Source organism: Frieseomelitta varia, unplaced genomic scaffold (assembly GCF_011392965.1).
Source record: "Frieseomelitta varia isolate USP_RPSP 00005682 unplaced genomic scaffold, Fvar_1.2 scaffold_759, whole genome shotgun sequence".
NCBI classification, from domain to species: domain Eukaryota; kingdom Metazoa; phylum Arthropoda; class Insecta; order Hymenoptera; family Apidae; genus Frieseomelitta; species Frieseomelitta varia.
In genome coordinates, this window is record NW_025110544.1 from 336,848 (window position 1) to 352,205 (window position 15,358).

A 15,358-nucleotide genomic window follows, 5' to 3' on the forward strand; every position below is an offset into this window, starting at 1 on the left:
GCGCGTAACGTTTCCTCTTTTTGCCCAGCCCTCCCCGAGTGCCGTGAATAGTTCATTTGCATCCTCTTTAGCCGAATAACTGCCGCCCGGAGTTTCTTTCCGGGTTGAATATTCCTCGTTTGCAGAGACGGTCCAACATACACACACACACACACACACACATACGCACGCATCCACAGACAGACTTCGCAATCGATCCTTTCAGACCTTATTCTTTCAAATTTGTCTCCCTCGTCTGGTCTCGGAATTCACTTTATTCGCCGCGTATATATCTTTATGTAAGAGAGAACGACGTACATCCTCGTTCCTAATTTTCCCCAAAATTCGCCGGTTGAATTTTTCTCGCAGAATTCCCTGTTTCCCGAGGAAGAATTAAATTCCTTTCTCGTCGGGTCGGTTCCACTTCTCGAACGAAGAAGCTTCTCCCTCTCGCGAAGAAATTTCTGGCCCAGAAAGAAACTTGGTCGGACGAAGCCTGAGCGCGGAGGACATAATTCGTACGGCAGTACGGGAGTACAGTGATTTACCACGCTCCACTTCCGCTGCTCCCCAGTCCCCTTTATCAAGTTCAATACTTCACGATAAGATTAAGCGAAACTAGAGAATTTCAGCGTCGGCCGTGTTTTCACCGCGGCTCGAAACAGAAAGTTTCGGCCTTCATCGTGCAAGTTCCGAGACAATTCGAGGAACCGAAAAATCACGAGTTTGAAAAAAAAAAGAAAAAAAAAAAGAAGAAAAAGCATCCACGCGTGCAAGGGCTGGATGGATTTTGCAACCAGACACCACAGCCCCGTAGCATAATAGTTTTGCGAGGGAAAAGTTCTCACGGAAGACATTTCGTATTGTTCGACCGTGAGGGAACTCTCCTCTCATTTACACCGACCGTCTCTCTCTCTCTTCATCATTCGGACACGAATTTTGTGGTTCTCTCTCCCTTTTCAGTCTCACCCTCTGCCGGTTCTTCGCGGCGTCACGAAAAAGTACAAAAAAGGCGGGGAGAAGCCTTTTGTGTCCGGGGCGCGGTGTGTACATGTGTGGGAAAGCCGCTCGAGCGTCCTTCTGTTTTCAGGATATTTCTCGCAAAACCTGTCGAAAATCCATTCACAGCTTCCACGGTTACGCGCGGAACGATTGAGAAATAATATAATCTCTCTTTTGGTGCTCCATAATTAATCCCGTGCGAGGGATAATTAGCGAAACACGCTTCGAATTTGGAATCGTGAGGTCCGCTATTGCTGGCACTTTAATTTATTATTATTAATTTTAATTCACCTATTTAATTTTCATTGAATTATACACAGAATTTTTTATTAATTATATATAAGATATTAATTTAACCATAATTTTCAACAGATGGTTAATGTGAAATGTTGTTGGCAACGCGAGTGTACATACACTTTGTTCGTTTGAAAAATACTCGAAAGATCGAGTATTGCACTGGAAGAAAGAATCGTCCCCGAAAGAGGAGTTTCGTCAATCGGCGCTCGAAGAGCGTTTCGAGGGAGGAAACCGACGAAGCACGATCGATAAATACACGTTGTTACCGCTTGACGCGGGTGGCGCGTGTACTACGCGAACGCGACTGTACTTTGGTTCGGTTTGAGGGGGAAGCGCTTGGTGCAAATATCTCAAAGAGGCCCTCGACGACTTTTCATAAAACGCCACTCTTTCTTTCGATCGCTTTGCCGCGCGTAGCGCCGCCATTAACGCCGCCGGCAGGGGGGCCAACAGACAAACACCTCCGGCACACCTTTCTTCGCCTCGAATTTTCGCATTCTAGACCAGAGGTCGAAGTAAAACAAGATCACGATAGAAAGAAGCCCGGTATAATTAAGATCACGATATTATTCACCGTTTATAACCACGTGAATGATATCGTGAACCGTGCAACTTCGATTGGCATACGCGCGAAAGTTTTACGAATCGTCGAGAGAGAGAGAGAGAGAGAGGGAGAGAGAGAGAGAACATCTCGTTTGGAACGAGAATGATTTATTTGTAACGTCGTGTAACATCACTTTCGTAACTTGTTGTTGTCAAGCGCGCTAATGAATCGAGCGCGTGTTTTTACGTTTTACGAATTATGTAATCTGTGAAATATTTCTTCCCTTTTTTCTTCAAACAGTGAAGCAATTAATATTGTGAGCAACAGATCATTTCAAAACGAACTTAAATTGTTTCGTTTCAATGAGGAGGTTTGATAATATTTGCATCAGAATCAGATTAGGCAAAGTTGGGATTATGTTTGAACTGAGGTTCTGGTGGATTTGTGGAGTGGATCGGATTAATTGGATTCAGGTAATTATCTAATTGCAGCCACAGATGCCAAAAATCAAATTGGCGTCTGGCAAACTCGCGGAATAAGATCGTTTTACAATGAATTCGCGGATCGACTGCATCTGTGAATATTTATGGCGTTTCTCATATCGCCGACGTTACGAATTCATTACCCTAATTAACGTAACTGTGCTTCTTACGTGATTAAAAATTACCGACTTAGAACCGATGTTTACATTCTCCACGTGGAAAATTTGCGTTTCATCCAAGCTAAATGGCAATTATCGTTTAATTAATCGATCCATTTTTTTGTCCGAATGAAACGTAAGATATATGCACGACGTAAAAATATTGAAAAGATCGAATGATCTTGCTTCTCTGATCGAAATCTTCCTCGAGGATTCCTCAACTAGATGACAGTCAGTAAACCGTGAATTAAAGTCACAAAAATCACCAGTTATAAGATAATTCCACAACTCCTACCTGATACGAATTTAATTTAATTTCTGTCAGAATGCTAGCTTTTATAAAAATTCTCGCAGATTATATATATAAAATATTCTCGACGTTTCGAACTGAAATTACGTACTACCCCGAGGTGCAATCGTGATCTCTGTAACACGAACGATGGACGAGTATCGCTACCTGCGTCACGTGACAATATGTACGTTAATCGCTTACGAGATGCTACAAAATGTACACTGTTTCCTTTGATCAATTAGCGTTTAGTAGATAGAGGCGGCGGTGGGTATTCCGATCGGCGGTGTAAAAGCGCTTATAAACAATGATGTCCAAACATGTCAGCCGGTAATGGCACGTAGCAGTCTTTCGAGAGCGGCGGCAGGATATGTCGCGTGTGTACAAAAGCCCGCGCGATCGCAGCGCCAAACGATGCCAGAGTCCTAGCTGTGCGAAGTACCAATGCAGCAAACGTGATTTAGCGACGTCTGACGCGATTTATTTGCGAATCGACAATCGGGAACACGCCCGAGGCAATACGCAGTGAGACGTGTTCGCGTATACACAAGCACGGAAATAATTTCACGTTCGTGGAACAGTTGTTCGACTTTTGTCTCTCTCTTTTTCCTCTCTCTCTCTCTCTTGCATCGATTTAAATCACGAGTAGACTGTACCAAATTTTAAAGTCAAGAGTACACAAAGCTCTGACTCTGATGGATTTGCAAGAAAGTAAGAAGGTGGAGGTACTAAGTATAGTGTAGCTGAAAGTCAGACAACGTCACCGAATCGCCAGGGTAATTGGTTATCGGTGTTGATATTTTTCCTTCGTTTATCGTCACTTGAGTAAGTTTCACCTAGTTTGTACGATTTAGAGAGTTGCGACGAATTTAGATTTTTTCCTTTTTCTCTCTCGATTAAATTGTGGAGATCGATGGATCGCAGAGTGCCCTTCCATGACGAGGTTGTGCCGAGGTTTCATTCAACCAGGATAGATTTGGCTTCGATAGAGACGGGCCAGACGATTAAGGAACGGGCGAGGTGTATTTTCGTCGGCCTCGCCTAGGTATTGGTACCGCGAAATCGCGTTGCGCCATTCCCAGCGGTGCCTAACTAATTCTGCCAGCAAAACCAACGTAAAACACACCCCGATTGACCTATTAACTGCTCGGCAATGTTAAAATCAAAGACAATATTGTTAACGAAATTTCACACGTTCGACATACTGTCAATCCATTTTTTTCACCTCATTTCTTCATCGTCACCGTAATCATAATTTCGTCTTTAATTTTGGATCCTTCGACTGTAACGTAGATATAATCGAACTGAAGTGTGCGGACACGGCGACGGAAACTTTTTCCCTTATTAGTAATTTAGTCGACGACGGTGCAGCTGTTCCCAACGATTTTCCCTGCCCTTATGCAGGCTACGTTGCGAAAGTGTTCAACGTTTCCTTCGTATTTCTTGGGCGGCGCGTTAACACGTTGGTTACCGTTTTCACGCGCCACTCGACTATCCGCCGTGTATCGATTGCTGTCTGCACCGCGCGACAATCACTACTTGCGACTATTAATACGTTTTCCAAAACTACACACGTATATACGAAACGGACGAGACTCTAGCGACGCACACAGCTCCAACATTCTCGCGACCTATATCTCTCGACGAGAGTGAGTAATTTGTCACAAGTTTGAGGAAACCTTGGACACCTACCCAGATATATCCCGTGTGTGTGTATATGTGTGTGTGTGTGTGACGTTCCCCCGTTTGCCGCTTTTTCCGCGAGGCGATTACATTCACCTCGGGTGAAGATTCTCGAAACGGCAAGTGGAATTTCCGCGATCTCTCTCTTCCTCCTCCCCCCGCCGCCGCGAACGCGGTTCATGTCGACTTAATCTCGCGTTGAACGCGTCGAGAGCCCGAGTGAAACGGCCGCAGACAGCGCCTTAAGCTTTTTTTCACGCGGGCGGCAAGAGGCTGACCCACTTGCGCCGCGGTGGAACCCGTGTGCCGCTGCTGCTGCTGCTGCTGCTGCTGCTGCACGCCGTGTAAATTGCCCCCGGAGAATTTCGTCGCCAAGTTTCGGTGCAAAACGCCGCGAGCACGCTTCGAGCAGAACTTCGTCGTCGCCGTCGCCGCAAGATCTTCAACAGCGGAACAGCGAAACAGCTCGCTAATTTTACGAAAAATCGATGACGATGCCTTCAAGGGCCGTATAGTAGCGAGCGTCGGGGAAGCTGCTTTAGCGTTCGAGCGTGCATTTTCCTCTGCCCGCGTGTTATCGATCGTTCGCGAGCGCTCGTGTCCTCAACAGGGGAATATATCACTGTTATTACGGCGCTCCTTAATGCGTGTTATTCAGATTTGTTGCAAATATCGCGAGTATAATGCTGCCCGTGCTTCGGAGAAATTGGCTGGGTATTTGAATATCGAATTACACCGCCGCGATACTAAGTGTTACCTTTGTTGAACATCGGAGAACCCGAAAATGATTATACTTTCAGGCTATACTACGAGGGACAACGATACTAACGGACAAGATTGACGAGTGTATTTGGGTGTCGAATTACCGTAAATACTAACGTAATGACACCCAACACCTTATTACGTCCTCCCACAGAGCACTCGGAACGAGATGATAAATCTTCGTGTTCCGCGATTGACACGACACGACACATTCAGGAATGAAACACGAGAGGCGATAGTGTATTTGGGTATCGAATTACGTTAGAAAGTGTTCGCGCAGTGTTCTTCTGCGTACAACGCGATGCTAAGTATCTTTGTAAACACAACTTGAGAAATACTTGAGAAATTTTAGATTCTCGCGCTGAAGGTGGGAAGCAGATTCGAAGCTGACAGCACTGAGGTATCTCTGTGATACTGCATGCGTTTACTATTCCAAACGTTTAGGAATTTACAGCGAACGATGTTCAATTTTTCTTTGGAAAAATTCTTAGCGAACAATCGCTAGAGTCTTGAAACCATCGTTCAAAGTGGAAAGTATTTCTTCAAATAAAATTATAGTATTTCGTTTCGTTTCTTCTGTGTCACCAAGGTTTTTCGTAAATTCCTTTTCTTCACTTTTCAACGGATACATCTCCGTTAATTTTACTGCAGCGACTGACTCTCTCTCTCTCTCTCTCTCTCTCTCTCTCTCTCTCTCTCTCTCTCTCTCTCTCTCTTTCTCTTCCCCACCCTCCCCCCTCCCCCATTTCTGCAATGGCGGCGCGGCAGATTGATACGTTCCGCGAAGTCTGAAGCGCGCGCGGCGCGGCTCGTTTTAATTCGAATAGACGATGACGGTAAAATCGATCCTGTCTGATGAAAGAGTCGGCCGATTTGAAAGCTTTAATGGAATTCCTGTTTCCACGAAAATGCGGATGCGGAGTCAGAGAGAGAGAGAGAGAGAGAGAGAGCAAGGGAGGAAAAGTTGCGAATATAATGCCGTTGCCAGGGGAAAAAAAAGAGTTTTCCCCGTTGAAATCCTGTTTTCGATCGAACAACAAAAACTGGTTTTTGCCGGCAGACGTCAAACGATACTCTCTCCATTAGTTTTCTACCTTGATATTACCCATCAGCGAAATCATCTGTCTGGTGACTAACATACGTACTCGCAGATCCTCGAATTGGTTGAACTTTCAAAAAAATTGAAAGAGGCTTGTTGTTTCTCAGAGCGAAGTTCTTATTTTTCCTGAAAAACTGGCCTGGACACAATAATGCTGTCTCTTTAAGAATCTCTCAGAAATCCAGTCCCTTACGAAAATTGCATTTTAATTGCGATTCTACCTCCGAAGCATCCTAACGATCATCATCTTGAAACAGTTTCACGCTCTTGGATCCCGATCCCGGGACCAAACTTCCTCGAAACGAAACAGTTCCACACCAAAAAGGCAATTGTCTGTCGAGAAAAAACATCTGAAGCTCAACCGCGACGAGTACTCACGTCTCCGATACTTTTGCATCCAAGAATGCGGTTCGTCTGCTCGACAATTATCGCGCGAAGAATGAGAAAACGCGAAAGATAAATATTTAATAACGATAAATATTCAATTATTCGCGCACCTGGCGATTCGAATGAAACAAAGTTCCCGGTGGATCACATGGCCGCAGCGCACGCTCCCGCCTGCCGTTGTAATTGGCGTAATCTCGCGTGATTAATCATAGTGGTACCACGTGATAGTATCGCGTATTAAATCGATCGAACAACGACCGATTAATACTACCCGTTCGAGTAGGTTTCGTCGAACGAATCCCGATTCCCGGTTGCGTATTGCCGGAATATTTACGCACCTGCTGCGAAAGTATCGCGCGATCGAGCGTTGGCAGCCGATCGCGAGGAAATCTACGCGCGATCGCCGCGCCATCTAGCGCCGCGAATCCGCACCCAAGATCTTCCCTTTGTTTCCCCGAGAACCGTCTGTCCGTAGTGTTAATTACGTTTGAATACGGGGCGCTTGTTCGACTTCCAATCAGAGGATTACGAACTGTCAACTCGATAATTAATAAGTATCATCGAGAGGAATCGATAATCGGCGAGGCACCATGGTGGTTGGCGAGTCGTTCGACGATTTAATTCCGTCGCTGGTAACCGATTGACGAACAAGTCGATCGGACTAATTGATTTGTACGGAACTATAGATTTATTGGGGGAAAAAAAGAAAGATTGGTGTTGGAAAATGGAGAGAGAGAGAGAGAGAGAGAGTTTGACAAATTCTTTGACGAATTATCTCCGCCAGCCGAATAAATCTGAACAATTTTACATTTCATCCTGGTCTTATCGTGTCTTTTTTTTTTTTTTTCGCCCAACATCTTACCATTCTGACCGATAAAAAGAGCTGTTTGCTATGAAAACAACCGGACAAGAGTGTGTCTGTGAATGTTAAGTATTTGCGTAATGGCAAACGAAAGCAAATTTTTCGCCGTATCAGGAATTCTTAATCGCTGGTTCGCGAGGAGCGACGTCAAATCTCTTTCAATTCAAATCGAACGTCTTCGGTTTATATTCAATTAACATCCGTCGTTGCGTCTCGGCGGAATGAAATTAATTTTCACTCGTTCGTACACTTGCGTTCAGTTCCTCCAATGGGGTTTCTTCAACCTTGCCTTGGTGCCTTGTAAATTTCTAATTTGCAGCGGAAATCGAACAGTCAGAATAAAAAAAAAAAAAAAAAAAAACACGACGTCAGTGATAAATAGAACGGCGTAATTAATTGTGAAAATGAATAATTCATTCGTTGACGAAGCGGGCGAATTTTCGTGGACGTGTGCGCCACAGCTGGTCGAATTTTTCGCGGTTAACTGCTACGCGATGACGCCAGTTGCAAAAAGTTAATGGCCAATGGATGAAATGAATAACCGTTGATTTCATTCGAGAGGGAAGAGATTCCGGTCTCCATTTCCCCTGGCAAGCAACGAGCTTGCAATTTTCATTCGAATCGGATAAACACGATTCGCTCAGTCCGATTTTCTTCATCCAAACGAATCGCTTTGTCGATTATCATTCCTTCGTCTCTTTACGGAGTTTTTACCAGCGAATTTGTCTCATTTTCAACAGAGATCGTTTTCAAGTTTTTCATCGTTAGAAATTAGTTACTATAATAACTAAAATTCCGTAGATCCCTAGGTTCAAGTTCTTCTTTATAGAAAATCCATTCAGTTAATCACACGTATACGATTTCCCTCGATGAAATTTAAAATAAACTTTTTTTTGGAACTGCATTTTCTTTCTTTTTTTTTTTTTTTTTTTTTTTTTTTAAGGAATTTTATTCTTCGAAGGACACATAGGGTGCACGAGGTTCCTGATAACGACAGATTATACAATCACTAGGTAAGACGACTCGAAAACGTCTGAATGTGTGCGAATTCGTGTACGCCTTCTCGACAAATCGATTCCGACAAAAACTAGGCGGTCCTGCGAGCCGAGTGGCGCTCAACCTACTTTTTCCGCGCGCGAGAAACCCATCTCGGAAATCGACGACAAACCTGCCTTCCGTTTAGACAACGTTCAACGCTGTTACTTCCTCCGTATAAACTTCTTTCGTTCAAATTACCCGAATAACACGAGTTAAAAGCTTCGCGACACACCTCTGCCCAACTTCCGCGCCCCATTTTCAATTTAAATTTTCACGAATGACGTAGATTATATAGTGCAAACGTGAAAATTGAAATTGTGGAGAATGTTATTAGCCTGAGGAGGAGACACTCAAAAGTGAAGACTACAACGTGAAAATTTATTAGACAGAAAATGAAAGACGAGATGTTAAGTACAAGAGGCAAAGGCAGAGAGTAGGGCAAATAAGATAACGAATGATAAAGCAGTGTGGATGTCGTCGAAGTAGAGGACGCTGTGTATAAGTTGTGCAGACCGAGGGTTCAACAAATAGCGAGAGAAAGAGCGGTTAAGGAGACGATAGAAATCGTAGGAAAGGAGAGATACACAAGGAGATTAGATTCGGAGCTCGAGTAATTTTGACTGCAAACTATCGAAATCAATAGACAGTAGCACATCGTGAAAATGATGAAAACAAAGTGTCCAGATATTTTAATCTGTTGCAGTGTTAGGTAGGAACGTTTGACGATGCAAAGGAAGAATAAAACGCGAGGAAAAGAGCAATGGTCAGAGATGATGAGAGAAAACAGAAGTGTACTTCGCCTCGTTAAACATTTCTTCTTTCGCTATCTCTGAGCATGTGCTCTGCTCGTGACACTACGCTTCAACGAGAGATCATTTGATCGTCGAGTCGAAATTATCCCTCGACTTTCTTACCGATCGCTATGCGAACAATATGTGATCAGGTAACGCGTAGTTACGTGATACGAGCATGAACTGCGATCAAAGAGCTTCGTTGCTCCTCCAACTTCTCTCCTACGTAGATTTTATATTATACAGAGAGGGAGATTATCGAGTGGAAGATTCGAATCACTTCTGATCAGAAGAAATTTCATATCGAGCGATACAGTGAGAATTTGTACAAATTACTTACTACGCAGACAACTGCGTATCCATCACTTTTGCAAACAAATGCGGACAGATGCATCTGCCTCGAGTTCGATCGATTTGAAATAATAGAAATGAAAATTACTTTTTGAAATAATAGAAATGAAAATTGAATCTGATTCGATCGGAAAGAGGTCAGCTCTTGCTATTACAAAAAATATAACGGGATAGTAAGAACGATAATTTTTATGAGGGAAGGACCTAGTTCCTAAAAATTAATTAATAGACATTTTCTCATGTTGTTCAAACAATAATGAGCGAAGAAAGGCTAGAATTAAAATGAAAACTTAAGCGTTTAAGGGTGGAAGTGGCTACGACATCCGGATTACAGCAGAGAAAGACGTAGAAGAAGAATATACACCGTTGATCCTCTGGGTTGCATTATTCACGTATAATTCCCCTAGATTACGTTTGCAGCTCGTTCGACAGGATAAACCCCCCGCCCCCGGCTGTTTAACATTTTTCACGTCGCACAACATTGTTGAAAATGACGCGATTAAAAGTTTATGGCACGGCGCCTGACGCCCCTTTCTTCTCCGTTACCAAATTGCTAATTCAAACGTTCATTTTTTTAAATCGCCGGCTCGGTTGAAAAATTATAATCTCGGCCTCTTTTCAAATCCCGATTTAACGCGCTATTATACTCGCGCGAATAATTGATGTCGTTTTCGCGCCGGTTTACATTTCAATAATTTATTTTCTTTTCGCAGAGAGTAATGTCACACTGAATTTATTTATTAGTTCGTTATTATTATCGGAACGATTATTTGAAATTTCCGTCGTTTTGTGTCTCAGTTATTTTTTCCCCGTCCCTATAAATTGCGATTAATTAGTACAATAGTAATTATCGTCGTTGTTATCTTAAATTAAAATGATCGACAAATTTTAAATTTACTTTCATCACTTCTCTGCATTTTAGCAAATAATACTTTTCCTCCCACAAAAATTTCTAAAGTCACCGGCGTTGTCTTCGCTGATTTATGTAATAGGACGAGTATATATTTCCTGTCTATGAAACAAGGAAAGCACCAGAATAATTTTAGATTGCGATACTTGGTTAAAAATGTAACCGCGCGCCTCTAATGGCCGATTCAACGGAGAAGCGGCGTTATTTGAATAGCCCTACGCACACAGGCGGCCATTAGTGCAACATATGTTCAACTTTCATGACTTGCAGCGACTCGAGGAATCTGGAATCGCACCGCGTTCAATATTTCGCGTTCCACTTCCCTCTCCCCCCTCCTCCCCCTTTTTTCCTGCAGTCTCTTTTCTTTTCTTCTTTTCCCTTTACTGTCGACGCCTCGCAAAACAGACGAAACGCGCTAAATATACGCGGACCCGTGCCTCAACGTAGCGCTGCACACGTATTACGTGATAAGGAACAGCCAGCCATGAGGCACGACACAAACGTAGAATCGATTTCTAATATCCAGCGAGAGGAGAGCCGATGGGTGGGCGGACGAAAAGGGGGCGAGAATTTATGAGCGACGTCGATTTCGGGGCGAGGTGTCTCGCCTTTCGAGCATCTTCAACAACCCCGTAAATATTCCGCGTCCTATAAATTTAAATAAACTGCACAGGAACTCGTACGGGTGGTTAAAATGGACGGTCTTCTTGCGAGCACGAGAATTCAATTTCACCCGATAAACTGCCCGTTTACATATTCTCCGTGTCAAATGCTCCGAAGCGGGTGTTTCCAGGTTAACCGAGATTATCGTTAATGGACATTTTCACTCGAAAAATGGAGCGTCCAATGGACTAGAAAATTATAATACAGGAAACATTGTACCTCCGAGCATTCGGTGTATTTCGGTGCATCATCTTCTTCCATGTACACGCGTAGAATCCTGATCGATATTTCTATCGCGATACTCCTTGTTCATTGGATTCAGAATAACTAAACTTGGCGAAGGGAAATTTTGATAATTTGAGAAATTCTCTGAAATTGAAGAAAATTGGATTATTTCTTTTTTTAAATGTCGCACAACTGCGAGCGGAGATTCCAAATGTAAGCTTCTCTGGATCACACTGATGGACTATTCATGCGATTATCCGTATAACAAAACACTGGAATTCAAAGGCAGCTGATATTGCTGGTATTTAGTTAGGTTAAATCCGCGAGGAACGACGGAAACGCGATCGGGGGAGGGAGAGCTCGACCGTTCCGAAGAAAAACATGGCGGATCGAAAAATCTGTTGCTCGGAACGGTACACGTCACCGACGCGACACATAGTCGCACGGACTCCAAACCGTTACTCCCTATTTGCTTAATGAGTTAAGGACGCCAGTGAAAAATGGCGTCTAATCGCCTCCGGATTCTCCGGCGATTCTGCATACCGCGTTACGTAAGCGGCTATCAATTTCATAGATTTCCGAAGTGGCGTGCATCAACGCCGGCCAGAGTTGAGTACCGTTTGAAAAATCGCTGCACTCTCTACGTACACGCTATAGTCGATACGATTCTCCCACTGTACATTACCCATAATCCTCCAAACTTTCATGCACGAAATTCCTTTTCTCTCTCTCTTTCTCTCTCTCTCTCTCTCTCTCTATCGAAAGTGTGAAAATTATTTCCACAATAATTGAGAGAGAACCGCATGCAATTGATTTTCCGTATAAGTACCACGCGTAAAAAATAACGCTGAATTCTATCGTTCGAATCAACTGCGACGTTAAATATCGACAAATATTTCTAGAAGCCACGTCTCCCTATGGAATTTGGTTACTTTCCATACGTTTCTAGTATACGTACACGTCAAATAAATTCCAAGGATCGTGAGAGAGAGAGAGAGGGACAGTTAACGTGGCACTACCGTTCTTACGCGCATCGTTGAAGCAGCAAGTGCAACTATTGGTTGGCGGAATTTCCCGACGTGTTTCGATATACATTCATTTTCCTCGGCAATCGCTGATAATCGACGGTGCCACCGGCGGATTATCATAATTCCACGACGATTCGATCGCGGCCGGAAGAATCGGTAACGATTTCACGCATGACTAATTGCATTTTCAACACGCAACGTTGGTGAGGCAACCAACAACCGGGGACGTTGTTTCGGCATTACAATGGCACAAGACACGTCGGGGAGAATGGCTTCAGGGGTCCGGCGGCTCGTGTTACGAAATCGAAACTGGTCCCCGCTTGATATGTTCGAATTACCAATTTCGAGTGAAGAGGCTCGAGTGCGCGACGTTTTCATTTTCAACGGGCGACAAAAGTAGAGAAAGACAGAGAGAGAGAGAGACGACACGTATTGCCTCGTCGTTTAGACGTACAAATGTATATACGATGGATGCAGATACACACACGTACACACACATACACAAAGAGAGAGAGAGAGAGACACGTATGCACGCGTAAATAGGAGCGTAACGCGTCGAGAAATCTATGACTTCGAGAGAGGACGGTCGGAAGGCAAACGGAAATGGGAAATGCCTCGGCCGACCGATCGGAAACCGTTTTCGTCGTTTCGACTTTTCAACGTTTCCGTCGGCAACAGCCACCATGTTAGCGTTGCCGCCTCGTACCGCCGCCTTTATTGCGCAGCGAGAGAGTCCAACGTCGGGAAAAAAACTGCCCCGCACTCTCTCGTTATCTCTCGGGCGAAAGAGGGAAAACAAAAAAATACGGCCGGGCAAGCACGGAGAGACCGACGTAGACGGCGATGGTTCACGGGCGAAAAATATCCACGTCTGCAACGCGCTGTGCGGCATTTATCGGCACGGGGAGAGCAACGGCCTCCTCCTCGGCCAAGCTGCCGACGACTTTCGGTCTCTCCGGCCAGGCAAATTTCTTCCTACCGATATTTTCCCGATCGATATCCATTATCTTGCCTTCGTGCGAACCAGCGTTTATTTGTACAAGAAGAATAGCGAAACAATCGTCGGGCAGAGAGAGAAAAGTGGAAGGTGGTGTTCAAAATATTTACAGCGGACGACTCGCCACGAAATCGCTTTCGAGAAACGCCGGTCAGTAATTGTAAAAAAAATAAAGGGAGCATACGAGCACGAGGTACTCGTGGCATTCGTAGGTAATCACGATTTCGACCCGTTTCCGGAACGACCTTCGTACCATCTGCGGCACATAAACAAGTACCGAAAGGCAATACCCGTAATGGGCGCACAGGGTTACTCGACTCGAGGCTGCTTTTTCGCGGGCAAAAGTGAAAAGAATCAGACTTACAGCATCTCCTTGGCGGCGGAGTTTCCGAAGCACATCACGGTGGCAGCGGCACAGCAGTCACGGTCACAGTCACGTAAGCCCTGAGCAACCGCTACGACGTCGAACACAAGCGAAGAAACACTCATCACTGTCACCAGGCTGTCCCTTTCTTTTTTTTTCTTTTTCTTCTTTCTTTTTTTTTTTTTTTTCCTTTCTTCCGTCGGCCAGTCGATTACCCGTAAATATGCGTACGCGCACGGTGAAGAGTCCAGGAGCGGCGCGCGTTCGTACAATATTCGAGGAAAAAAAAAAAAAGGAGAACGATTTTCTTCGAACGTCTCTCCCCCGTTCCGCCCGCGCCACGTCCTTTAACCCGCGAGAAGTGAGGAACACTTTTGGAGCACGGTCCGGACACGAACGATTACGGCACTGAAACTCCTTCGCACGATGATAAACTCGCGACACACTGGGATCTGCCAGGAGTGGCCACACTGTGTGGGCCGTGCAGGCAGTGCCGAGAGTGTTGGAGAGGAGAGCACCGCGGCTCCTGGCTCGTACCGATATTAACCTCGCCTCGGAGCGATTCGATGCAGCCGAGTTTCTTGACTGAGCCGCCGATGCTCGCCGAGCCGTGCCCCGTGAGACGACAGTGCTGCCACACGCCGCGAAAAGTTACTAGACTCGCCGCGGAGGCGTTGCGAATCGCTCGGCCAGCACTCTTTTGAAATTCAACGATTTGATCTTTTTCTAGCATTTGAAGGAACAAATGAATGATGGATATCGTTTCAAAAACGTGGAATGTTTATGTCGATTCGAAGATTGGATATCCTTATTTGAGAAATGTATGAAAAATTATGAGCGATTTGTACTGATGATTTATATTCTACGTGGTCTTGTGGCTATCGTATGACATTAATTCTTCAATTGAAATTTAATAAATAAATAATTAAATAATAATTAAATAAATAATAAATAATTATTATAATAAAATATATATTGTAATAATAAATAAATAAATAATTATTAAATAATTAAATAATTATTCAATAATAAATAATACGTACTGTAGTTTGGAACTAAATGATTGAAGATAAAATAAATTTATAAATAAGAGCGTTGCAAATAAGAAAGGAGGCTTATAAATAAGCTTTGTAAATAAGAAAGAAGGTCTTTTGTTATAAACTCATGTACTGACAGTGAGTGAATTTCTTTCTTGTTCGAAGTAAATGCAATGGTGTTGTTGAAGATGGAAATAAATGATTCTTCACACTTTGTTGCACTACAAGTTCGTATTTGTGTTTCCTTGTTGATAAAGCTTATTTTCAAGCTGCGTAAATTGCAAAAAGCACTTGGAAATTCGTCGAGTCGGTGAGTCGTAAATTTGACAAAACAATATTTTCGAGCTTCAAGTGGAACAAAGAAATTTGTAACGACCTGTTTGCGGGAGAAGAGGGTTACTTTTTCTCGT

General features: G+C 43.9%; 1 protein-coding gene across 3 annotated transcripts in view; it reads right to left on the minus strand.

Annotated features, from left to right (window-relative positions):
* The window catches only part of LOC122535716, a 73,164-nt gene extending 58,621 nt beyond the window's left edge, over positions 1 to 14,543 (minus strand). For all 3 annotated transcript variants that reach the window (XM_043667478.1, XM_043667480.1, XM_043667479.1), the window contains exon 1: positions 13,912 to 14,543. The gene's annotated coding sequence lies outside the window, so the exon portion shown is untranslated. The remainder of the gene's footprint in view (positions 1 to 13,911) is intronic.
* Positions 14,544 to 15,358: the final 815 nt, after the last annotated feature.